The following is a 27083-nucleotide window of genomic DNA, read 5'->3' on the forward strand; positions in this document are numbered from 1 at the left end:
GGGCGGGCGGGAGGGCGCGCGGCGGGGCGGGGCGCACGGCGGGGGCGGGGCGCTGGGGGCGGGGCCGGGCGCGCGCGTGCCCACCCGCGTGCGGCGGCGTCGAGGCTGGCGCGCGCTGGGTAGGGATCGCGAAGACCCCCACCTCGCGGCAGGGTCGCACGGGGTTCTCCTCTGCGGCCGCTGGGCGCAGCGCGCCACCCGCCCAGTGCCATCTTGGCCTGCGCCTCAGGGCCGTCTTGGGGGTGGACGCGAGCCAACTTTCTGGGGAGTTGGTGGCCCGGAATCTTTCTGGGATTTCTGGAGTTCCCTGGAGCCTCCAACGCCAGAATCGCGCCTCTTGCGGCCCGGGAAGTCCGCGGGCTAGGACCCGGTCTCCTCTCGGTGACCTGTTTAGTGGGGTCGGGCGTGGGGGCGACTCCTGCCCGCCAAGAGCCCTCTGGGCCGGGGGCAGCCCAAGACCTAGCTGGTCCCGCCTGGGTCCCTGGCAGCCCCCGCCCATGGGTTCCGGGTGTCCGTGGAGGAACGACTTGGGTCCTCTCAGAGCCTCAGTTTCCACCGCCGAAAACACGAGGAGGGAGGCCCACCTACCTCACCTGTAAAACGGACGCTCCAGCTGCCTTCTGCTGCGGCATTAAGAAGCTGCAATGCCAGGCTGACTGCGCCCAGGGTCCCGAATTAATTTGCCGATAAGGCAGAGGATTTGCGGTGCCAAGGCCTCAGCTTGTTCCCAGCCTTTGCAAACCTGATGTTTCTAGAGCAAAGGAAGGGCTTGACTTCTTTATAAAGAAAATCGCAATTGTAGAGCAACTAATATGTAGATGTTGGTGCCCCCACGGCCATCAAAAGTGACAAGGCCAGCAAGAGTAGGATGCGTTGAGAATTTGTGATCCTGCCCCTGACCTTTGACCTGGCCAAATTCTCTTCCCACTTTGGGCCTCAGTTTCCTGAGGGTGAGGAGAGTTTGGATTAGATGTCCCTAATGTTGGCTAAAATTGCCGATTCTAAATTAGGCTCCCATCTGTCCTAGATGTTAGGGGAGTATGTGGCTTCCTCTCCTGAAGCAACCCAACTTACAAGTAAATTGGGATTGGAAAAGTGCTTCCGGCAGCAGGTGGGGATTGTCAGGAACCAGGTGTGGTCTGGAACCCAGATTTCCATATATTTGAGGTACACAGCTTCCCGGGGCCTGCTTTTACTTTTTGACCTTTCACCCCACCTAGCCATTGCCTTTTCTCAGGCTACCCAAGGAGGGTCTCAGGGTCCCAGGCAGAGCCCCAGGTGGTCCTGGGCCCCTTGGCAGGAGCATGTACTTGGGGAAGGCAGTGATTTCTCCTGGCTTCTGTCCAATCTCACAAAGTGGGGGCTGGTTCCAAAGCAGGTCAGGACTATTCCTGGGGACTTGATTCCCCAACACCTCCTGCATGCCAGGCTCTTCCGGGGCAGAGCTGAACAAGCCACGAAGCCCTGCCCTCTGATTATTCCCATTGTTCTTCTGAGTTTCATTTTCAAATTCTCAGGCCTCAAGACTTTTAAAAGACCAGTACCTGGCTTTTCCTGGGATCAGGGCTGTAAAGGGAAAGATGGAAGAGGCACTCAGCACAAATCAATGTTTTCTGGACAAAAATAGGAGAATGCAGGGCCTCCTGAAGACTGGTGTTGGGGGCACCCTTAATTTCTTGAGAGAATTCATGTAAGAAAGATGAATCCTTTTTCCTTAGAGTCCCCTGCCCCATCATGCTTCCGTTCTTTCCCTTCTTCATAACCTCACTTGCGTCTCAGATGCAGGGCCCGGGGGATGCTGACAATCTGTCGCAGAGCCTCATTCAAAAGGGAAAGAATAAAGAATGCAGACAGATAACTGGAGTCCAGGCGCCTGTCAGCTCCTGCCTCTTATAACCATGCAGCCCCCTCCCCGCCCTTTTAGACCCTGCCAGAACATTGCCCCGATGCCCTCCACCTGGAAACTTCCCCAGTCCTTGGACCAGGCCAGCTGGGCCTCTTTATCCCTGAAAGCCTGCCACTTTCTCTTTTGGTTCCATCTGGAAAAAGAACATGTATGGGCATCATAGCCAACAGGAAGCCGTGGGTTACTCTTGGACTGTGTGGCCTTGGACAAGTCACTTTCCCCTTTGGTTTCCTCAGCTGTAAAATGGAGATAATATTATCTCACTGGGCCGGGTGTGGTGGCTCACACCTGTAATCCCAGCACTTTGGGAAGCCGAGGTGTGAGGATTGCTTGAGGCCAGGAGTTCAAGACCAACCTGGGCAACACAGTGAGACTCCCCCTCATCTCTATTTATTTAAAAGAAAAAAAAATTTTTTTAATTACTTCACTCATAAGGTGTTGTGGGACTCAAGAGAGCTGCATAGGCCAGGCACAGTGGCTTACGCCTGTAATCCCAGCACTTGGGAGGCCAAGGGGAGGGGGGGGGGGTGGATCACCTGAGGTCAGGAGTTCAAGACCACCCTGACCAACATGGTGAAACCCTGTCTCTACTAAAAATACAAAAATTAGCTGGGCGTGGTGGCGGGCGCCTGTAATCCCAGCTACTTGGAAGGCTGAGGCAGGAGAATCTCCTGAACCCTGGAGGCAAAGGTTGCAGTTAGCTGAGATTGTGCTGTTGCGCTCCAGCCTGGGCGACAAGAGCAAAACTCCGTCTCAAAAAAAAAAAAAAAAAAAAAATTCAGTGCAGTACCAGGCACTGTTAACACTAGCTGCATGTTCTATAACATGGACACAAAAGGACATGAGTAGACTGAGGCTCAAACAGGTTAAGTTGCTGCCCAAGATTGCACAGTGGCAGGCACTCAATAACTGAGCGCCCCTTCCTCTGAAATCACATTAGTGTTTTATGTTGTTCTCTCATTGTCTCAAATGCATGGATCCTGTTTTTCCTACCACACTCGGAGCTCTTTAAGGAAAGAACAGTAAAAACAAAACAAAACAAAACAAAACAAAACAAAAAAAACAGTAGACTAGTTTTTTCCCCCTCCCTCCTAACCCAGTCCACTCAAAAATTACTCATTGAACTGAATCAGTGTATCAATTCTAGAAACAAAATCCTTTCCCTCCTCCTCTGGCTCAAAGATGGCTTTTGGAAACACTGTATCACTCCTTTTATTACAAACTCCTCTGCCCTCCTCCAGGCGCCTGGGCCACTCCAGGATTACAAATGGAGCCTTCTGCCTCTAGGTCACTGATTCCACTACCATCTGTCAGCGTGGATTGATTGAGGAGACTGGCCCTGCTCGGCAGATCAGTGACTTGTGCGAAGTGAGCCAGGGTGTCGGTGCCTTCAGAGCAGGCGGATGTCCTTCCTCACTTGCCAGCTCTCATGAGCAGACACACAGCCCTCACCTTTATCCTTCACCAAGCTCCAGCTCTCCTTCCTCTTGGGAGGCGCCGCCAGCTAACTCAGTCACACCGAGAGGGAGGCCTGGAATTCCTGCTCACAAGCTCGGGGCTTCATCTGCAGTCTGCCAGGAGGCAACTTACAAAAGCCTCTGGCTAACAGAGCGGGAAACTCCCCACAGCCTCCTGCTGTGCCTGTCCCCAAGCCACGCACTGTCCCCTTGCAAAGCACAAGGATACTGAGAGTGCACAAACAGCAGGGGTGGAGAGCCTCTGTGGGCACGCCCTCATTCTGTGGCCTCATTCCACAAGAGCCCCTGCTTTGTGCAAGTATCTGAGCCCGCATGGAGGGAGCATGGGGGCTCAGAACAGTTCTTTCTGGGGCAAGGTCAGGGGAGGCTCTAAAGTTATGGTGGTGGGGAGGGCCTTAAAACAGAGGACCAGAGAATACCAAGACTTAGGGGTGTGGGGGAGAGCCACCTGCTGTGCCCAGGAGGACTGTGCCCAGTGCAGGGGAAAAAGATGAAGCTGCGGTGTTGGGCAAGGGTGGGATGCTGCAGGGCCTTATAGCATTGACATGTTTGGCATGGATTTGTTTCACAGGGTCCCACAGAAACTTCTGCTCTCCAGGTTTGCCCCTCCACTCTGCCCTCCAGGATAGAAGTGTGGCATCCTAATCTGGGATGCATCCATCTCTCCCCCTGGACTGTGAGCATATGCAGGGCAGAGACACCTCTGCTTCTCTTGGGTCTCCGGCATCCTGCGCAGGGTAGGGTACCATGTCCATTAACATGATGTTAATGAGGATGATACAGCCCAGAGAAATCCAGGCTTACTATGAACCAGGCACTATGCAGATTTCCCTTTATCATCCCAGTTCTTCTTCTTTGCAGCAGTCTAATGAGTTTGGTACTGTTATCACCCCTATTTTACAGATGGGGCCACTGAGATGCAAAGAGTTTAACTTATCCCAAGTCACACAGTTTGGAAGAGGCTGAGCTGGTATTTGAACCCAGGTTTTCAGAGGCTGCACTCTTAACCACCAAGCTTCCCAGCACTCAGCAAACACTGGAAAGACAGAGATGGACCTAGACAGTCAGTAGGACCAAAAGTCTGCAGGCCGATAGGGAAAGAATGTAAGAGGACGGCATGGGCAGCGCCAGCCCCTCCAGCAGTCATATATTAAGCCCTGGACACTGGGCAGCTGGGGCAGGTGGGGGGGCCTCAGACTCTCGGACCCCATACCTGGAAGACCACCGTCTGCCCAACAAGCAGCAGCTGCTGTGAATCGACTTACACATCTTCCCCACAGGTGAGCAGAGAGCTAACACCTGAGGATAGGCCAAGAAACGGGAAGCCCGTGCAACCTGAGCGCACAGATCACCCCCACCTGCCCGGCCCTCACTGTCCCCAGTGGCTGGACTCTCACCGGGCCAGTCACTGAGCTGGGGCCAGCCTGGTCTCACCAGTGTGTGTCTTTAAATCATCCAATTTCTTCAGCTGTAAATTGGGCTGGGAGGGGCCAGGTGAGCTGCCTGCCTCAGGGGAGTCGGCGCCCTTACCTGAGTGATCCCATTCACTCCTCACAACAAACCCATGAGGCAGGGATTGTCATCTTCATTGTACAGAGCAGGAAATGGGTGCACACAGAGGTTAAGAGACTTGCCCAGGTCACACAGCTAGGAAGAGGCTGTGATTTGAACTCAGTCTTCTGGCTCCAAAGCCCCCACAGAGTCACTCAGGGCGCTACAAAGAGTTAACCTGAATATGAAATGATCTAAGAGTCGCAGTGACAAAGGCATGCTCTAAGAGCTTTTCCTGCAGTAACTTGCTTAATCCTTACAACAACCCTATAAAGTAGGTACTGTTCTCGCCTCATTTTGCAGATGAGGAAACTGAGGCACAGAGCAGCTCGGAGGGGGCAGAGCTGAATCTGACAGGCTACAGGGCCCCTGCGTTGCTTTGTTATAAGATGACAATAAGGAAGTTCCTTTCCTTTGGGATTATTTCTGCCTGAAAGCTCAAGACTTTTAGCCACATCATTGTCTGGGCTCCACGGGAAGGCAGTGCCACATGCTGAGGCATGCTGGGAAAAGACTTTGTTCCATCCTGTTTTGTTGACATGCTCTTCATTTTTAAGCCTGAAACCCAAGCTTCCTGCTAAGAATTCAAACCATGGAGAAAAACGCAGCCATGATAACGGCCACTACTTCCTGAGCCTCCAGTGTTCCCTGTGCTTGGGGATCCATATATGTCACTTAACCTTAACCTTCACAACACCAGGGCAGCCTCCATTTTCACAAGTGAAGAAATGGAGGCCCAGAGTCACTTAGAAGATGCTCGAAGGTGCACAGCTGCTAAGTGGTGGCGCTGGGATTTGTCCTCAGGTCCTCAACAGTCCTGACTCTTATGTGCTGGCTCCCCATGGAGGCATGGAGTCTTGTTTGCTGGGCATTTGACAGAAATGTTTCTGCTCATCTTCTGCCACAGGTTGGTCCTTCAGCGTCAAGATTCCTGGGCCACTTATTAATAAGGTACCAGGACACAGGTGCAGGGATGCAGAGCTGGATGCTGCCTTCTCAATAGGAGAAGCCAAGAAACGCAGATGCCGATGCTCAATCAACTCCGTCTCTCCCTCTAGTGACTCGGGAATAGCTGCCCTGACGCCAAGGCGATTGTCTTCTGGAAGCAGCCACGCCGTGTGAGGTTCCTCATCACTGCCCTGCATCTCCCTGCGAGCTCTCAGGGATAATTGCCAAATCACGTTTGATTCCAGGGGAGCAGAAAGCAGCAGGAGCCGTGAATTCTCCAACTCTTAACGTCCTCGACTGGAGCCACTTTGCCCTGCCCACCCATCCCTGTGGCGGATTCATTACAGTTATCCAAAGCCGGTTTTGACTTTGCTCCCCCTGGCTCAGAAGTCTGTCAGTGGGTCCTGAGCGGCTTCACCATTCAAGTTTATTCCTATCAGCCTGGAATACACTGCTCTATCTCGCTCCGCTTGCTTCTCCAAACCTTCTCTCCCAGGTCTCATTCTGCCTCTCTGTCTAACTAGACAAGTTGGCTTCCTGTCCTGTGCCTGTCTGCTCCCTGCAGCAGGAATGCCCTTCCCTCTTCCCTACGGATTGAAATTATATCCTCTTTCAAGTCTTACTCAAATGTCACCTCCTCCACAAACTCTTAACACTTATTTATTCATTCAACAAACATTGACTGAGCCCTTATGACAAGCATTGATCCCAAGGGTCCCTGTGGTCATGAAGTTTATGGTGCCATGGAGCCGTTAGAAAAAGAATCATCACATAAATAATCATCTGATAACAGCCATGATACAAATTAGTAAGAAAGTGTGGCAGGAGCACAGCAGATGTACAATAGGGACCCTGAGCCTTGGGGATCTAGGACATTTGAGCTGAGGCCTGAAAGACAAATAGGAAGTAACCACATGGTGAAGTTGGAGGAGAGCTCCAGGCAGAGGGCACGGCATGGGCAAAGGCCCTGCGGTAGGAGGGAACAAGTAGATTTCCAGGAAGGGCACAGGGGCCTGCAGGGTAATGTAAGTGAAATGAGAAAGCTGGAGATGCAGCTGGAGCAGGACAGTGCAGGCCACAGAGGCTTTGTGACTTTATCCCTGGGCAAAAAGAGGAGATGATGAAGGATTCTGAGCACAGGACACAAGCCAATATGTATTTAGACGCGATCCTCCTGCCCTGTGGCTGAGCCTCTTCTGAGAAGAGCAGGCCCTGTGTCACGTCACCCTGAACCTCAGTCATCAGGGTTTTGGATGTGAGTTTCCATATCCCTCCTCCGAGGCCAAGCTCTCAAAGGCAAGGCTGACCTCTGGTCTTCAGCTTCATCCCCATCAGCCAGGCCAGTGCCCAGCACAAGGAGCTGCTCCAAAAACATACGTGGGTTGAACCAGTGACCAGGACAAGACACTTATCAGCATTTCCCTGCGAAGGAGCAGGGCTGCCTGTAAAGCCTTCCACATTCTCTAGAAATTACAAAGTTCAAGGGTTTTAGTGAGGCCACGACTCGGAGCCCTTGAGAGCCAAGCTGGCATCCCACTGCTGTGCACACCCAGCCTGGGCATACAGTATGACCCTGCTCAGGCATCTGCCTGCGGCCGTCTGGTGAATGACCAGAAACAGAACCGAAAGCTCTGTAAAGTGCTCTCGAGGTTACAAAGCATGTTTCACAGGAGCAGTTTCATCTCACATAGGCAGCCCTCTGAGCTGGGTAGTTACTGCTTTACAGATGAGGAAACCGAGGCCCGGGAGCGGGCGGGTCCTCAGCAAATCAAGAAAAAACTGAGACTAGGACCTAACGGAAGTCCAGGCTATGAATGGCCCCCATAGGGTTAAAAGAGCTTTCTAGAAATTTCTTTGAAAAACTATTGTAAAGTGACATATTTCCTCAGGATGTCTGTCACGCCAGCAGTGGGAGCCAACACACCAACTCTCAGAGGCTGTTCCCCCTGCGCGGCAGATCCAGACGCTCAGCTCCCAGGCCTGGAGGCTGGCGGCTTAGCCCAGGGCACAGGAGGAGGCTGCCTGGGCTTGGCGCTGACTTACAGCAGGTGCTGAGGGAATGCTGAGGAGAGGCAAGGCTGATTCAAGAGGACGACAACAGAGAACATTCCTAGAGCTCTCCCACCAGCTGGGCATGGTGCTAAGTGCATTACCTGCGTTCACTCACAACATCCTCACAACACTGTGAGTACAATGACCATCCCCATGTGCAGGCGTGGACGCTAAGGCTCACAGCAATAAATAATTAGCCTGAGATCACACGGCAGGTGAGTGCAGAGGCCGGATCTGAACCCACACATTGCCCTTAAGCAACCCCATGTCCTGAGCAAAGGTGAGCAGAAACATCTTGGGAAGAGGGAACCACGACTGTATCTTCCTCAGCAGACATGATGGTGCAGGGTACCCCTTCCCCTGCCCACCTGACGACCATTATTCCCATTATCAGTATATCCCTCTGTGGGCAAATGATGACAGACATGCATGGTAACCACTTCTTCACAAGTTTTGTGTCTCCCCAGCCTCCTCCCCTAGGGCTCTCTAGGCTTCCTTTACCTGTCCTGCCTCAGATGGACTCCCAGCATCATCATCTGCCTCTGTGCCTTCTTGGTAGTAGGCAGGTGTTAAAAAGAAAGGAAGGGCCAGGTGCAGTGGCTCATACCTGTAATCCCAGCACTTTGGGAGGCTGAGGCGGGCGGATCACCTGAGGTCAGGAGTTCGAAACCAGCCTGGCCAACATGGTGAAACCCTGTCTCTGGTGGCAGGTGCCTGTAATCCCAGCTACTTGGAAGGCTGAGGCTGGAGAATCACTTGAACCTGGGAGGCAGAGGCTGCAGTGAGCAGAGATTGCGCCACTGCACTCCAGTCTGGGCAACAGAGCGACTCCCTCTCAATAAATAAAATAAAATAAGGAAGGACAGAGGGCAATGTGACCTTCAGCAAGCTCCCTAAGCTCCTGAAGCCTCAGCCTTTTCACCCGTAGAACAGGGACATTAACATCACCCCCGACTGAGGGCTGCAGGCACACAGGGCTCAATCAGTGACTGCGCTTCTCAGTGCCAGAAGTGCTGTTGCCATCGTTCCAGCCTCAGGTGCTCCATGAGGTGGGATGATTCACTCCATGAGCAAACAGGCTCAGGGAGGTGTGGTGCCCACAGTCACCCAGCAGACACAGCAGAGCAAGGAGTAAGCCACACCTGTTGGATCCCAAAGCTTCTGCTGAGGGGAGGAGGGAGAGTGAATGAGCCACTGGGAGCCTCCGTGGCAATCAGGCTCACAAAGCCAGGTGTGGGCTGGATGTGGCTCCCCAGCCCCATAGACACCACCCCAGGTGCTCCTCACAGGTGATGGGGTGTGTTGTCTATGGGGCTCTTGTGCCCTCTGGGGAGCTGCTACTGGGCTGGGCCCTCTCGGTCTCTGAGCCTAGACCAGGTGAGTTACTAGCAGGGACAGGAGGAGAAATGGGAAAGCTAGGCAAGAGGTCACTCATCTGTGGGCTGAGTGCAGAGTGGGAGGGAAGAAAGCATCCTTTCTGGAAAAATCAATGGGCAGATGATACCGCCCAAGTCACTATCTACATGGAAACCTTCCAAGAAAACCAAAGCAACAAGAGAATCACAGCCCCTTAGAGCAGTGGCGGGCCTGAGAGGTGAACAGACCCAAGTCCGCCTCACACAGCTAGGGAAATCGAAGTCCAGGATGGTGGTCACGACTCGCTCAAGGCCCCACGGTGTGTAGGTGACTCCGCCACGTATGAGGGGCATCCAGCCCCAGGCAGCTCATTTACAGTGGTGGGTGGGCCTTTGTGGTCTCCATGCCTCACACTCCAGCCATCCACTTCCCTCTGTTCTTGCCTTTGCTAAGCAAGGGGACTAGTTTAGCTTCACCCAGAAACTACCAAATCTCTGGGGCTTTTCCCTGCACACTTTTAGTTTCTAGGCTGCCCTGGCCCCTGCTCTGCCCCTACATGTGGCTCAGGGTGGGGAGAGACTATTAAGCTAATACATAGTTAGGCAACTAGAACACAGCCTGCAAATCTCGCAGTCAGTGCTCCTCAGTCTTGGCTATTATTACCAGACACGATGACCATCTCCATTTTACAACTAGGGAAACTGAGGCTCAGATGGATTGAGTGATTAGCCCCCAGACACTAGGTGCTAGAGCCTTCAACTCTCTGGAGTTATCTTTTTTTAAGCTAACAATTATTCAGTGCCCCCTGGGAGCCAGGCTCTGGCTGACTGCTTTGTGAGAATGATCTCATGTAATCCTCACCTCAGCCCTGTGATGTAGGTATTATTATTACCCAAGAACACAAAGACTCAGAGAGGGCGGGTAACTTCCTTGAAGCCACACAGCTAGGAAATGGGAGAGCCAGGATTGAACCCAGGCAGTCTGGCCTCAGGACGTTGGCCACCCCTCTGTGCTGCCATCTCCGTTGGGGATAGGTCTGGGGGACTAGCCACCCCAGTCTCCCACAGGAGCCTCCAGTCATCTCAGGGTCCCAGGCTGGAGGAGCTGCTCCTGAACCCTTCACCCCTTGATCGGCATCCAAACTGCTTCCCGCCAATTTGGTTTCAGCTCAGAATGTGTCCTGGGCTGGTCCTGAGACTCCAAATTAAAAGAAGACCCAAGCTGTTCTTTAAATTCAAATCTGAGGCCATCTGGGAATCCCAGCACAAGGCAGCCTGAGAGAGGCTGGCTTGGGAGCAGCTAGAACAAGCCAGCTTTGCAAGATCCTGAAAACGGGTCCAAAGAAGGCGAGTTTGCAGTGACCGCGATGTCCATGTGGCACTGCCCAGTCTGTCATCAGGTCAGGTTCTCCCTTCCTCCACAAGTGGCTCCCCTAGCCAGTGAAACAAGGGCCCCACTTCCACTGTCGCCGCCTCTCCCCACTCTTCCAACGGCTTCAGCCACAGAGCGCAACCCGCCTCTTACACCCTGGATGCACTGTTCTTGCACTTCCCTCTGATGGTACACCCTCTCCTGCCTTAGCACGGCAAACTCCTACTCACTCTTCAAGGCCTTCAAATGCCACCTCCTCTGTGAAGCCTCTCTTGATTTCCCTGTCAGACCTCACAGGGGTACTCAGGGAAAAGATTTCTGTGGGGAAAAAACCCCTTGGGGTGAGTTTGCCCAAAGGAATTGAGCCCATCACACCGTCTAGGACATGGGGAGAGGGCAGCTGTTCCATCCTGGTGGTCCCACTTCCTGGGGGATCTGAGTCTGGGTCTGTTCCTCTGAGCTCTAGGCACAGGGCTCCTCTATGCCCAGGTCTGGGCAGGTGCCAGGAGTGCAGAGGGGAGGCCTTAAGTGTCCCTGTACCCAAGGATGGTCACCCAGGCTCTGCACCCAAAGGCCTAACAGGAAGACAGACCCACCTCTGTGTGGTCAGGACTGTGAGAGGGCAAAGAAGGTGGGCCAGGCACAGGAGGACAGGGAAGGCTTCCTGGAGGAAGTGAATTGAGACCATAAGACTTGACCAGAAAAGAGGAGGTGGTGAGGTCAGGTTAGGGACCAGCTCCAGGGGAAGGGAGACTGGAAGGAGAGCCACAGCCTTCCCCTGACCCTCCGCCTGTAGATGGTTCCTGCCCTGGCTTCTCAGCTTAGAACTCACAGTCTCTGCTAGGGCCTGAGCTACGGCCTGGCTCTGGTAAAACTCACTCCACCATGCACTCTCTGGAGGCCTGCTGTAAACACACTGACCACCTGCGCCCATGTCACTGCACCTGCCTGAGCCCTGTGGCAGCCCAGAGACTTGTACCATGGCCGCTTCCTGGCCCAGGGCAGGCTCAAGCTCCCTTGCCCTCATGGGCCCATCAGAGGAGTCAAGGTCCAGGAGGCTGTGCTAACAGCCCCTGGCTGCAGAGCTGTTTGCCAACCTCCAGGCCAGCCAGGCCAGCACTGTAGCCGGGGAAGCGCCCAGCCCTGGCCTTCGTTCTGCAAAGCCCCATCCCAGCCTCGGTCCCAGGTTCTCGGTCTCTGGTCACGCTTGGGAAGCAGCTGCGGGCAGAAGTAGCCTTCAGAGACCTCAGGCTGCCCAGGCTAAGAGAATGATGGAACGGTGACCCTGGCTGGGGGCAGAGACCTGGGAGGGAGGCCGGGGAGCTGGGACAGCGCCTGGGGGTTGGGAGAGCTGCCCAGGCCTCCTCCGGGGTGAGCTGAGGAGGGGCTGCCATGCCTGGGAGGAGGGGGCCGGCTCCTCCTGCCTCGCCGGCCTGTCTGTCTCCAGCTCTTCACTGTAAAATAAATGGAAGAAGCACACGCCAGATAGAAAAAAAGGGAGGGCCAAATAAAGCCCCACGCAGCCCAGCACGGGCTCCCTCCGTGGGTCTGGGCCAGGGCCTCGGCCTGGGTTACTTGCTGCTCCTTTTCCCGGGAAACCACTGGTGCCAAATTTGCATTTACCACAAACAGAGACAACACAATGTCATAATCCTTCTCCTGTCATTCTCCGCTCTCTTCCTCCTCCCACCTCAGACACACACACGCTAACACAAAATGACGGCTCCCTCGACAGCCTGAATGAGCAAAGCCCTCGATCTGCCTCTTCATTGTTGGCGTTTCTCTCGGCCCTCTCTCCGTGCCCATCGCCCAACTCGCAGCAGACCACCCACTGCCCCTCCTTTGTCCCGCATCACCACTGACAAATGGCCTGCTGGAGGTGGAAGAACATGCCTGGAAATAGTGGAGGGGGGGAGAGGGAGCAGCCAGCCCCAACCCCCCGCCGCTCTGCACCCTCACACCCGGGCTGGCTGCGCACGGCGGCTGGATCTGGACCGGAGGGGACGGGGGCGGGCACTCGGCCCCTGGGACTGTGACCCGGGGCCCTGCCCTTCACGCCCCTGCTGCTGCCGCGCTCCCCGAGCAGCCCCCTCGGGCCCCTCCTCTCCCGGCCACCCTCCTGGGCACTGCTCTGAACATCCCCCGCCTCCCCGCCCTCCATCGCTCTTTATGGCAGTTTCAAAGCTACAGCCGCCACTCGAGCAGCTGCGGCCTTTGATGGGGACAAGGCAGTAAAGGCCGCCCGGGAGGCCCCTGCCCAGCCCTGCCCTGGCCCGGCGCGGCCCCTGCCCGCCCCCGGGGAGCCTCGGGCCAGGGCAGCGCGGCGCGGCGGAGCACCCGGCGGGCACGCCTCGCACGCCAGAGCAAACTTTCACGACCGCGGGAGAGGCACCGCGCACACCGTTACCTTTGCAGCCGCATCCTTCCCGGGCCCTTGCCCCAGACCCCCTGCCAGCCCGGCGACCACGGGGGAGGAAAACAACTCCTGAGCCGAGGCGGGGGAGGAGGGGAAAGGGAAAAAAGGAGAAGAAAAAGGAAAGGGGGGCAGTTTCTCGGCTCTCAGCCTCCTCGCGGCTCCTCCTGCCCAAGCCGGCAAGTGAAGTCACAGGGCCGGGGCGGTGACATCAGCTGAGCCTCTGACATCACGGCCCCTGCCGATCTCACCTCTGCAGGGTGGAGATGGAGGAGCAGCGGGGAGGAGGGATGGATGGATGGAGGAGGGAGGGGAGCACCCGATCCCTCCTCGCCTTCAACTGCGGAGAGCGCGTGCCAGCGTGGAGGGGGGCAGGGGAGGGGCGGGCTCATCTGAAGAGTATGTCTTATCTCTATAGATAGGGGCGATTATGTGTCTATTTATAATTGGCCCCAGAGTGAATGGCTTAAAAGGGGCCAACGCCCACCACAGGTGAGAATCGCAGCTCACTGATGTGCTTGGAGACTGTGGGGTAAAGGCAAGTGTGACCGTTCATAGAGCACCTACTGTGTGCTGGGGATTTGCACCCTGCACCTTAGGTGGTCGTCATGAGGACCAGAGAGGGCTGCATTTTACCTGGCAAGGCTCAGAAAGGGAAGGGCATCTCTGAGGCTGCAGAGCAGGAAGGTGAGCTGGGATGTGAGGCCAGCAAAGTGGCCCAGAGCCTGAAGGGCTAGCTGGGCAGCTCCAGGGCTAAAGCCTTCATGGGCCACTGGAGTGAGCCCTGGCTGCCCCCTACAAAGGTGGGCTTGGAAAGGGCAGGGCATGGCAGTCCCAACCACCTTTTGTCCCAAGTCCCAGCTCAGGGAGGCCACAGCAAGAGGAGGCCTGGCCTGGGGTCCTGGTTCTGTTTCTCTGTGTACAACAGCAGCGTTCGTTCCGAGGGGCTGAGCACCTACTACCTGCAAGCCCAGCACAGGCGCTTCACACCCCCTTCCTACCCCACGGCAATGCCTGAGAGGTTAAGCACCAACGCCCTGTGTCAAGATGGGGAAACCAAGGCCCAGGAAGCACTGGGACAAAACAGAGACCCAAGCGTCCAGTGCCTGGACTCTGGGCCGTGGCCAGATCCTTGGCCTGAGCCTCCTACTCCATAGCTGTTCAAGCCATCCTTGGCCTGGTGGGGACTTCCCTGTCCAGTGTTCCAGCCTCTGCCCTCCAGTGAGAGGCCATGCACTTCACTTGGCCATGCTCGCTTCAGCCTGAGGCTCCTGGCCCAGGGCCCCTCCAGGCCCTGCTCTGCCTACTCCACGGCAGGGCCCTTCCCATCTTCCCTGGTGCCATGGGGCAGCTGGGCTGCTGACCACTGGCTGCCCCAAACTTGGCACACGCCTGCCACTGAGCTTCTGTGCCTGGCATCTGGTGAGGGCCTACTAAGCGCCAGGTCCTGGTTATCTCATTTCATCCTTCCCATATCTAGGATGTCAGGGTTACAGGCAAGGACACAAGGCAGCTCCCACCGACTATAAAGTACTTCCATTCCTCCTGGCCCTTCCCAAATCCTGGAGCTAGTATTCCCGCCTCAGTCCTTGGGACCCCCACTGAGCAATGCACCAGTCCCTACCCCTACCAAGGGCTGGGTCTGCATTTAAGACCTAACATGGTACAGAATCCACATGAGGCATTCCGTAAACCCTTCTAGATAAACTGACTACTCAAAGATTGCAACTGGAAATGCCAGTGAAGAAACCTAGAACAAACACCTTCATTCTGTTCTCTTTGGTTTTCATTTTTATTTTATTTTTTTTTTATTTTTTTTGTAGGGATAGGGTCTCACTATGTTGCCTAAGCTGGTCTCGAACTCATGGGCTCAAGTGATCCTCCCACCTCAGCCATCCAAAGTGCTAGGATTAAAGGCATGAGCCACTGCACCCAGTTCTTTAAACAAACCATGCTCTCTCTTGCCTCTGGGCCTTTGCACATGCTGTTCTCTCTCCTCCCCCTACTCCCACCACTTCCTGCATTACATGAGGGTCTCGACTTAGACCTCACTTCCTCTGAGAAGCCTGACCCCCAAGTCCAAGTCAAATGCCACTTTCTATGCTTTTCCCCCATAGCAGCTCATATGCCGTGTCCTGTAAGGCAGGAAGAAATGGTGGAAAGGGGTAGGGACTCTGAGGCTGACTGCTCAAGTTCAAATCCTGGCTCCCCAACTCACTCACTGGGTGACCTTAGACAAGCCACTGACCCCTCTGAGCCTGCCTCACCCTATGTGAAGCTGACAGCATAACAGCAGTGTCCCTTCAGAGGGTCTCAGCACAGTGCAGACCCTCGAAAGACCTCAGAGAACTGTACCTTTCCCCTCCCAGTGGGGCTTTGAGATTGGCCAAAGGACATGGGTCTGTCATCCTCTGCCCCTTGTCCTCTGACCCACACAGTGCATACTCAAGAAATACGCCCTGAGGAACCTAGGCAGGGTTGACTGGAACAGTGAATTGAAGAACTGCAATTCAGTTTGGCAGGCACCTACATCAGGCTGTCTGGTTTTAAATCCTGGCTCCACCACTTCCTTCCTGTGTGACTGTGTGACCTTGAGTAAGTTCCTTCTTAGAGCCACACATGCTCCACCTGTAAAACGGGGATAAGAATAGGACCTACCTTATAAGGTTGCTATAAGATTACATGAGATAAGAGATGCAAAATGCTTACAATGGCCTCTCTAAGCAAGAGCCGATCCCAGTTAGCGGCTAGCATGATTACTTTATCTGATCAGGGTAATCAGAGCAAGGTGTCCAGAGGACAGAACACAGTCTGAGAGAGATGTGCTGTGGCAGTGGGAAGAAAGTGCGCTTCAGGGGATCAGAGACTAGGCTCCAAATAAGCTTGCCAAGCCTCAGTTTCCTCCTTTGAAGCAGGGTAACACTCTTTATGTCACTGAGATTTTGAGTGGGTAATTTCAGACAAGGAGTACAAATGTGCCTCCTCGTACCAGGCCAGGCACTTCGTAGATAAGGAATAGATGTGGGTTCCCATCAGTCCCTTGAACCGTGGAGGACGTGTGCACAGTTATTCAATAACTTCTCACAAACACCCTAACATGAGTGAGGCGGGATCCCAGGCCAGGAGCAAAAGATGCAGAGAAGGGCCTTGAAAGGAGTACAGCTGGGAGTCGGCATCAGGAAAGGCTTCCTGGAGGAGGAGGTATGTAAGCTGGATCAGGATGGCTGGGGGGAAGGGAGGAGGGGGCAAATGCATGGATAGGAGGGTATGGGCACCCAACCCCAGAAGCAAAAAAGCACATTTCCAAGGCGACAACTCCCAGGCATATTTGGGTAGAGAGGACATGTTGCCTCTATTTGGGAGCACAGGTTTTTGGGAGCATAGTGGCTGACCTAAAGGGCTCAGGGAGCACCACGCCTCTGTTCTGGACACATTATTGTTGGGGATGAAGGCCAACAAAGAAACCAGAACGTCTGAGCTGGGAGGAATGCTGGAATCATCTAGTTCAACCATTTCACAAATGAGCAAACTGAGGCCCAGAGAACGGAACTGAGTTACCCAGTCACACCACTAACAAAGAGCAGAGCTAGAGTTCCACTCCAGGCTGTCCAGTTCTAGAGCCTAGGCTTTTAACCAACATACTCTACTGCATCTCATCATAGCACAGATCCATCCCATCATGTATGCATGCATTCATTCAAGCAGGGCTGTGTGAGCTCTTACTGTTCCCGGCACTGAGGAGTCAGCAGTGAAAGCACAGCCAAGCCCAAGGAGCCCCACCTGCCTCTCCCTGACCCCTGCCACCTTGCACTGTGCCCAGCTGTTTCAGAGCTCAGTTGATCCTCCTGAAAATCCCGGTTTCAAATTTAGCTGCTCAAGACCACAGACCATTCTACTGCTGGAAAACCACAAACCAGCCCCCTTTCAAAGGCCGTTACATTGCTTGCATGGGAAAGGGGTAGTAAAGACAATTGGTCCAGCATCCATTTCTGGGCGTGGTGAGTTGCATGGAAGTCTAAAGCCTCACTAGCCAAAAAAAAAAAAAAAAAAAAAAGAAAGAAAAGAAAAAAAAGTCCTGCAAATCAGATTTGGAAATGTTCAACACACAGGGAGTGAAGCAATTGAGCGAAAAAGTGCAATGGTTGAATTCCTTCACCACAAGAGCTTTCGGCAAGTCCAGCACCCTGGGCAAAGAGGAGGCAGGCCAGTTGTATGTGCTGGGCACCCTTCAGAAAGCCCTCTTGGGCTCCCAGGAGAACGGGACCTTTTCCTATTAAGAGATCAGAGTGCTGGCCTGGCGTGGTGGCTCACTCCTGTAATCCCAGCACGCTGGGAGGCCAACGTGGGTGAATTACTTGAGGCCAGGAGTTCAAGACCAGCCTGGCCAACATGGTAAAACCCCGTCTACTAAAAATACAAAAATTAGCCAGGCATGGCCAGGCGCGGTGGCTCACGCCTGTAATCCCAGAACGTTGGGAGGCCGAGGCAGGCAGATCACGAGGTCAGGAAATCGAGACCATCCTGGCCAACATAGTGAAACCCTGTCTCTACTAAAATACAAAAAATTAGCCAGGCATGGTGGCACATGCCTGTAGTCCCAGCTACTTGGGAGGCTGAAGCAGAAGAATCGCTTAAACCCAGGAGGTGGAGGTTGCAGTGAGCCGAGATCATGCCACTGTACTCTAACCTGGCAATAGAGCAAGACTCCATCTCAGGAAAAAAAAAAAAAAAAAATAGCCGGGCATGGTGGCGTGCGCCTGTAGTCCCAGCTACTCGTGAGATTGAGATGGGAGAATCACTTGAACCTGGGAGGGAGGCAGAGGTTGCAGTGAGCCGAGATCATGCCACTGTACTCCAGTCTGGGCAACATGCTGTATTTTTGAGACCCTGTATCAAAAAAAAAAAAAAAAAAAGAGAGACAGAGAGCAGAGTGTCTGCTCTGTTCCTTGCCCATTACACTGTTCCACCCCAAAAGGCTGGCACAACGTTGCCATTCTACAGATAAGAAAACTGAGGCCCAGAGAAAGAAAGACTTGCCCCAGGGCAGTGCAGGCCTGGCTGGCTCCAAAGACCACAATCCTCCCTCCACACTGCCACTTTGGTGCAAGCCTGGGCAGGCCTCATTCCTTCTCTGTGCCTTGGTTTCCTTGCCCTTAAGTGAAGACACTGGGAAAGATCAGGAGGCTCCTTTCCAGCCCTGGCATTCAGTGCTTCCATCCAGTGAAGCAGTCAGGCGGGGGCCGATGACTGGGAGGAAGGCCAGACCAACAGATATTCCCCGACCCACATCACCACCAGTTTCACCTGGTCTCCACTACTGCCCTAAGTTAGACTACAAAACAGCCCCAGAACAGCAGATCTTAAAACAGGCACCCGCTTTTGTCACTTGGACCTCCACTTCAGGGAAGTGAGGTATTTTTATACCCATTTTACAGATGGGGCCACCAGTGCTCTCTCCCTGCCACCACATCCCACCGACACACTCTGGGAGGTTCCAAACACCAGATCTGCCATTGCCCAAAGAGCAGAGACACCGCAAGAGGAACTGGTGGCTGCTGAACTCAGGTTCTTAGTAGAATTATTAACAATAATCTTTAACATCTGCATAGCACAGAGCCACTCCTGGCTGTGCAAAATGCTCACAGCCTGTTTTCTCCTCCATGAAGTGGGAAAAATAATAGACTTTCCCCTGAGATGGCAGGGTAGGAATGATGCATCCTGTTCTACAGATGAAGAAACTGAGGCCCCGAAAGGTGGTGTAAAGTGTGCGGTGAAGCTGCAACTCCAATGTTGGTCTGTGACCCTGAACTTAGGCGGCTAAAGGGAGAGAAAGGCCTGAGAGAGGCGTCAGATGGGCTGAGATTCTGAACCACACACACTTTTATCTGCTGGCAGTCCGCCAATGGCTGCAAATAAGGGATGATCTGCCCACCTGAGGCCACCAGGAGCCTGCAGCCTGCCCCGGGCACAGCTGCCACCCTGGCAGATCCCCAAAGAGCGCCCCAAAGGATTGCCCCGCCCCCAAGCTTTTTCCCATTCCAAACATGCCAGAGCCCTGCGGACCCCGGAGGCTGCTACTTAGCGCCAGATTAATCACACCGAATTCTCCATCCAGATATTGCGTGCAGGCCGAACTCCCACCGCTAATCGCCGTAATATTCTCCTCGGCGTGTGCAGGCGGCCGGGGCGATGTTCCAGGAATATTAATTCTCCACAGCCGGCTCACTCCCGCCGCACGCATGCGCCCCCTGCACCGCCGGCTGCTGCTTGGGGAGCGGGGGTCAGCCAGGGGGACAAGGGCCAGCAGGAGGCAGGGCTGGGCCCCAACCCTTGCTGGGGGCCAGGGCCAGAGGTGGGCCAGAGCCTGCAGCAGGGCCTGCCCCCTTCATCCTGTCTCTTCTCCCAGTCCTGACCCCCAGTACCCTGCCCTAGGATGTGCAGGAGGCTCGGGGCCCCTGAGAAGCGGCCCAGCACAGGCCGTCTGATGTCCTCTCAACACAGCAGAGCTCCGAGGAACTGGCAGCCAGGGGCTAGCTAATCCCAGCCAAAACACACGGAATGAGAATCTTTCAGAATCTTTCATCTGCTCAAAATATAAAAACCCCAGTGAAGGGAGGCTGGGTCAGCTGTGGGTGTGACCAGGCCATGGAGCGGGCAGGCTGGGGGACGTGGGAGGCCTCTGCTCCTGACCTTTGCTTGGGAGAGCAGGGGACCCTCTCCCCGCAGTGTGGCCTGTGATATTAGAGCCAAGGGCAGGCTGGGAGGGAAAGGCTTCTGGTTTCTGGAGGGTACCAGAGGAGAAGGAGCACGTGCCCCTGAGCCCACTCGCTGTGGCTGCAGCATACACCGCTGGGCCTGCCCCCTTCAGCGTTGGTCGCTGGGCTAACACTAGGCCTGGGGATGAGGCTGGGATGAGGTGCTGGCCTCAAGGACAATTCAAGGCAATTCAAGGATGAGGTCAGCCTCCCAGAGCACACAGGGGCCTTGGGGCAGGGCTGCTGCCCATCCTGGTCCACTGAAGACCCTAGAACAGTGCTGGGAGGACTCACATCTTCAGGGGCTTTGCAAAGCACCCCCTCTTACCTTACCTCGGTACAACGTCAGTACAACCATGAGAGGCAGCTTGAAGATGCCCATTTACAAATAAGGAAACTGAGGCATGGAGAGGTGAAGTAAGGGGTCCAGCCAGATCCATCCCCAGGCTGCCAGGATCGGAACCTAGGGTCCTCTCCTCTGGACAGTGGAGCCTCACTCCATGCCCCATCCTTCCCGTCTCTGGGACTCCATCTCCTCTTCTCTGAACATTTTAAGGTCCTCCCAGTCCCCACAAACTGTCCAACAAACACAAGCATTTACTGAGTGCCTCCTGTGTGCCAGGGATCCAGAAATGCACGATGTTACTCAAGAAGCTCACAGTCTGGTGGAAAGGAAAGTAAGTAAACCAATGACCGCAGTCCAGCCTGAGCCCCAGGGGAGGGGCCCTCCCCACAGCCTTGGGGTTAGACAGGGCTTCCAGGAGGAAGCATTCCCTGAGGAGAGGGCAGTGTGTGGAGGGGCAAAGGAAGGGGATCTCCATACTAGAGTCTCGACCAGGGTAGACAGATGTGTGTCCTGAGCCCGCTGGAGGTCATAGGCCTCAGGGCTGCCCCTCGGCAAAGCAGCTGGACTGTCTGGACTATGAGCCGTGGGGCAGCAGCAGCAGTGCCTGTGCTGGGACCGCCTCTGGGAGATGTCATCTGCCAAAAGAGCAGTTTTCCTGATGGTGCATGCAGCAAAGGCAGCCCCTGCATGGGGAATCAGAGGAGAGCAAGAAGGGTGTGGCTGAGAGGGGAACAGATGGGGCGCTGGGCAGGACTGCTGTGGATCCAGGTGGATCCTGACCCGGCTGCCTGGCCTAGCCCAGGCTGGGCAAAGGTGGAGTCCTGGGGCCACAAGATGCCTAGGAGGGGCCTCTTGAGCCAGGGTCTCCTGATTCTGGTCCAGAGCACAGATACACACAAAGGCAGCCCAGCCTAAAGAAGCAAGCAGAAGGGCTAGCGTGAGGGTGTGGGGCCCTACCCAATTCCTTTCCAGCACAGATTAAGAGCATCCAAGTTGAAACCACAGATGTGAGGGAGGAAGGTCAGGCCCCTGGCTCCATGACCCTCCCTGACAACAGCCAGCACCTATTGTCTCCTGCCCCTGTGGACCTGAGGTGTCTGACCTGGGTAAAAGCAGGCACCTCTCACATACCACCCCTCGTATGAGTCCCATGAGCACTAATGGGGCCTCACTCCCAGTTCTTAGATAAAGAAAGCTAGCACAGCACCCCTAGGCCCTCCTGTCATGCTGGGCTCTCTGCCCATAGTCTCACAGGGTATGGACGAGGGTCAGCACCGCCATTTTGCAAGAAGAAAGCTCACCCAGGTCCCACGGCGGTAGTAGGCAATACCTTACAGTTCCCAGGGTTGGGCCTGCGTGTTCCGTGTCCTGATCCGCTGAGGCCCCAGTGCTAAAATCAGGCCACGTGCACTAGGTCAAGGATGCCACAGAAGGAGCCCTTTCTGGCCTCATCCTGCCCTGCAGTCCCCACGCACGGTTCTGTGCCCTGGACTCACTTGACAGATGAGGAATCCGAGGCAGAGCTGGGACTCAGCTAGGACCCAGCAGATACACTGAGGATAGGGACATAACTAGGGCTCAGCCTGGCCCTCAATGAGGTAACATCCTGCGTGTCAACTGTAACCAAGGTAGGTTGTGAGATGCCAGAAGAGTGGGCAGCACGGTGGCCTGGATAAATCCCAGAAGGCATCCCAGAAGAGGGGGTGTTTAAGCAGGAACTTGGAGGACAAGGAGGCCTGTTTGAGCTGGAAAGCAGCACACACCTGGGACACAGGACCCCACGGCTAGGAAGACAAGGCTCGGATTGGACTCTCAGGCCTCTCTGCTCCCAGCCAGCCCCTCTGCGCCTCCAGGGCCAGCCGAGCACTAGCCCAGGCCCAGGAGAGTCTACTGAATGACCGGGTCTCAGCTTGAACGGCACAGACACATGGCTGGTGTGACCCTTCCACTGTCCCCAGCGCTGGATACTAGATCCCACATCCCCCTCCCACTCTGTCCTGCCCACCAGGAGTGGCGGGGTTTGAATTTCAGGAGCTGGGCCTTATAGGCAGGGCAGAAAGGCCAGGGAGTGGGGCCCAGCTCTGGGGCAAGGCAGGGCAGGATACAAAGCCCCGGGGCCAGCTCCCAGCAGGAGGCCTCCTGGCCAGGCCCAAGCCCAGGAGGAGGCCAAGTGTCCTTCCTTGGCACTTTCCCTAAAAGATTCAATAGTGTAGTGTTGGCCCCCCAGCCCCTCGAATAGGGGGAAGATCCAAGGTCAGACCCAGCTTCTCCACTCCTGGCTGACTCTGAGCAAACTGCCACCCTGCTCCAGCCCCAGTGTGCTCAACTGAAACAGGAGCTGGATACACCTGTCTTGCAAGGTTATTGCCAGGATTCAGAGTATTGTCCCTAGGTGGGTGCCAAACAAAAAAGGCAAAGGTCAGCTCATTCCCTAGGGCTCGGCATTCAGACAGACCCAGGGGAATAAAACCAGGTGCTTTCCTGGAGGTGGGAATTCCCATTTGACCTCCTTTATCCTGCATGACTACCTGGGGAGGGTGGTTCTCATTCCACAAATGAGAGTCTGAGGACAGCGGAGTGAGGGGGCTCAGCCAAGGTCACAGAGCTCGCAATCTCAGGTGTCCCTGCCTGACTCTGTAAGCGGGTATCTTCAGGCTATGGGAAGGGGAGGGGAGGGAGGAGGCCTGGGGCACCTTAACCAGCCCACTGGTCAACCCTAGCCTAAGGGCAGGCCTGGGGAGGCAAGAGGCTTAGCCCCCAGCTTGGAGTAAGAAAAGAATGCCCTCAGGCTGGGCGCGGTGGCTCAGGCCTGTAATCCCAGCACTTTGGGAGGCCAAGGCGGGCAGATCATGAGGTCAGGAGTTTGAGACCAGCCCGACCAACATGGTGAAACCCCGTCTCTACTAAAATTACAAAAATTAGCCGGGTGTGGTGGTGCGTGCCTGTAATCCCAGCTACTCAGGAGGCTGAGGCAGGAGAATTGCTTGAACCCTGGAGCCGGAGGTTGCAGTGAGGCAAAACTGCACCACAGCACTCCACCCTGGGCCACAGAGGAAGACTCCGTCTCAAAGAACGCCCTCAGCTGCCCATGTCTCCATTTGGGCTCTGGCAGGGGCTTGTTTGGAAAGCCAGGAACTGATAGAGCCCTAGGACAGGAGCCAGGAAGAGCCTGGGAAGTGGGAACATCCCCGCAGGGCCAGCCTCACAGTGGGGAATCCTCCCTCCCCACACACACACCCGCCAGCCCGCTCCACCCCGGTCACATCCCGCCACTGCACCTGCAGTGCGCTGCACTAATAGAGCACAAACCCTGCATGCACTGCACTGGCAGGCACCTGCCAATCTCAGCCCGCGACCCTGCCCCAGCCCCCTCTCCCGGAGGACAGATAATTCTCTTGCTCTCCCAGCCTGACAAAATAACTAATGCTAACTCAATAAAGTCCCCCTTGAAGGTTTTTAATTACCAGACTGTGCTGAAGACTAAAGACTCCAGGAGCGGGAGGGAGGCCAGGCAAGGCTGCTGGGGCAGGGAAGTCACTGGCAGGCATTGCTCCCAGGCGAGCAGGTTGGGAAAGGGCCCTCCCTCCCAGCTCCGGGAGAGGGCAGGGCCAGGCTGTTGCTGTCCAGGGTGCTGGGCCCAGCGGTCACAAGGATTTAGGACTCACATTTTCAACAGCGGCCACTGATGGAGGCCAGGCTAGGCTCCTGGCAGGGACTTGATGGAGATTATCTCGTTTAAGCCTCACAGCCAACCACAAAGTAGACGCTGATGTCCCAACTCTGTAGATGAGGACAATGAGGCTCAGAGGTGGGCAGTGGCTTGCTGTGGTCACACACCACGCCTGGACTGTCCAACTGCAGCAGGTGCAGGCAGAGTGCCTGGCAGCCTGCAGAAGGGAATACACACTGGTGCTGTGGTTGGGTGGAGGGCCCTGGGGGACAGGGATGACCCTCAGATAGGATCCAAAGGTGCTTGATGGCTTCTGTGCAGGGAGACATGCTAGCGCTGGCAGGATTGAGGCTGCCCAAGGAAACCTACGCGCTGCCTAGAGGCAGGGGCCGCCTGGTTGGGCCCACCTGGAACACCACCAGCCATGGGCAAGGGACCTGAAGACCCAGTGATGAACCCCCACTGCCACTGAGGGAGATGACAGTGTGGGGGGCAGGGCACAGGAGGAGAGAGGGTGACACAGTCTGGTCCCTAAGCCTCCTAACCCCAGCCTGGGCCCTTCCTCCTTGATGGAGAGAGAAGACAGTAACATTTGGGGTGAAGCATACAGCTGTCCCTGCGCCACAGCCACCCCAAACTCCTCTTTTGCTGCAGCCTCCCCACCCTCTGTGAGCCGGCCCTACCCTTTCAGCCCCATTCACCCCACACTCCCCACCGCTGGGCTGCCTTCTGGTCCTTCCCACCTGGCAAGCCTGCTGCTGCCTTGGGGCCTCTGCCCTGGCTGTCCCTCTCCCTGAGATGCTCCTCCCTTATGTTTTCTTTTCTTTCTTTTTTTTTTTTTTTTGAGACAGAGTTTCGCTCTTGTTGCCCGGGCTGGAGTGCAATGGCACGATCTCAGCTCACTGCAACCTCCGCCTCCCAGGTTCAAGCAATTCTCCTGCCTCAGCCTCTTGAGTAGCTGGGATTACAGGCAGGCACCACCACGCCCGGCTAATTTTGTATTTTTAGTAGAGACAGGGTTTCTCCATGTTGAGGCTAGTCTCGAACTCCTGACCTCAAGTGATCCGCCCGCCTCGGCCTCCCAAAGTGTTGGGATTACAGGCGTGAGCCACCGCGCCCGGCCTACTCCCTTATGTTTTCATACAGCCAGCTCATGTCCTTCAGGCCAAAGCCTAAATGACACCTCCTCAGAGAAGCCTTCCTTGAACTCCCCACCTCAGCAGCAGAAATCCTGTGCAGGCTTCAGCCCCAACCCATATACCCATCCCCTCCTCCTCCAGGCAGGCTTTCCACACAGCGTGACCAGTTCCCACATGGTACAGGCTGCCCTCCGCAAGACCCTGGGCAACACTGAGGGCGTGGACTCTGAAGCCAGCAAGCTGGGGTTCCAATCTTGCCTTCTCCATTTTCTAGCTATAGGTAGATCTGTTTCCTCATCCGTAAAATGGGGGTAAGAACAGTCCTTAGCCCATCTGAGTTTTGTGAGGACTACCGAGTGAAGATGTGTCAGGACTTAGACCCCTGCCTGGCAGGTGAGTGCTTGGCAGTGCAGGATCACCAACATGACCACCATCATCATCTTCAGCAGCATCCTGGCCTCCCCGAGCCAGGCCTCAGCGAACGGGGTGCTGCGTCCTTGACCCCCAGCACAGGCCCTGGACACATGGACACTCAGCAAGTACTGGCTCAGTGTCTGACCCTGTGAGACAGGCCTGAGGGTGTGAACAGCTCCCACTGCCCTGGCTGCACTCTTTGCTGCTGCTTTGCAAACCTGCAACGGCACCAACTTGGGGGTGGTGCCGAGAGCCAGTGCAGCTGTGCCCGGCTCCCCAAGGGCCATGAGGGGCAGTTGGAGGCCCCAACACCCAGCCCTGCCTGGAGTCTCCTGGCCGGGATCACAGCCCTGCGGCGTTCGAGCTGCTGCCCACCAGCCGGCCTCCTGGCATTGGGCCCGGGATGCCAGCCAGCCAGAGAGGAAGCAGCTTGGCTGGCAGCCAGCTCACAGTGCCCGAGCTGTCAGCCGGGAGGCAGGCCAGGCAGGGCTGAGACCCCCACCCCCAAACAGGGCTCCAGCCAGGCAGTGTGACAGGGCCAAGTTTCTCCTCATCACCCGAGCCACAAGGGGGCCCTGCTGATGCCAGGCCCAAGCAGGGCTCAGGGATGTAATCACGCTGCAGGGGGACCCGGGAGGCCCCGTCGCCATTTATTCAGCTCAGCTTTTCACGAATGAGAAAGCAGCACGAGGAGCAGGGGGAGATTTTCAAGTCAAATAACAATAAAAACAGCAGCAACTACAGCTGACACTCAGCAAGCACTCACTCCATGCCAGGTGCTCCATGCACTCCGGCACTGACATCTCTCCAAAGGAAGGTGCTAGAGTTAAACCCACTCTACAGACGTGGCAACTGAGTTCAGAGAGGTGCAGTAACCCACCCAGAACCACACAGCAAACTGGAGAAGTCAGTTTAAACTTGGGCCCCAGAACCTGTGTCCCAACTCCTATGCACTACTGGTTCAGGCAGGCCTCAGTGCCCATACCCACAATGGATGGCCCAGCTGGGCGGCCTTGGGCAAGGAGGCTGCCCATCTGGAAAATGGGCATGATCAGAGAGGGCTACGCTGTAGAACTGACCAGGGGGCTGAAAAAAGAAAAACAGGTGAGGAGCTACTTCCTGTCCCCTGCCAGGCCTGAGCAGAGGTCAGACTCCCTAGCTGGCTTAAGGGTTGGTCATATTCATGGAGCGGCAAGAATGAGGAGTGGGTCCTCATTTGCATTAGACGGTAAATCTAAGGACACTGGTTGTGCCTTCTTTTTACCAGCAACAAGAACTCATCAGAGCCCCTCCCAACCTTCTCCCATCCCCCACTGCCTCCTGAGCACCCTCCAAGGGCGCAGCTGGGTGAGCCCCATGGCTGGGCTGGAGGGGCCAGACACTGGGCAGGGGCAGTTCACAGGGTCAGCCATGAAAGCCCATGATCCCTGAGCCTCGAGCTCAGCCCCCAGGAGCTTCCCCTTCATAACCTCTTCTCCCAACCCAGACCAGGCAGACTTAGGAAATACTGGCCAGAGAGAATCTTGAGCCACACAATTCAGACAAATGTGTGTGGACTCCCCTCTTGCCCCACAAACCACAACAGAAGGGCTAGGGTTGCATCCCCCCACCAGCTGGGGCCCCTGTCAGGCAGGGCCCAGCATTCCTGGCTGATGGTGAGGAGCTGAGACCCAGGGTGGGAGGG

General features: G+C 55.5%; 1 protein-coding gene across 2 annotated transcripts in view; it reads right to left on the reverse strand.

Moving 5' to 3' along the window:
• TCF20 (transcription factor 20) overlaps nucleotides 1–27083 on the reverse strand; it is a 185748-nt gene that overhangs the window by 110848 nt on the left and 47817 nt on the right. The window lies entirely within an intron of this gene.

This window comes from Gorilla gorilla, chromosome 23, assembly GCF_029281585.2.
Source record: "Gorilla gorilla gorilla isolate KB3781 chromosome 23, NHGRI_mGorGor1-v2.1_pri, whole genome shotgun sequence".
In the NCBI taxonomy this organism is placed as follows: Eukaryota; Metazoa; Chordata; class Mammalia; order Primates; family Hominidae; genus Gorilla; species Gorilla gorilla.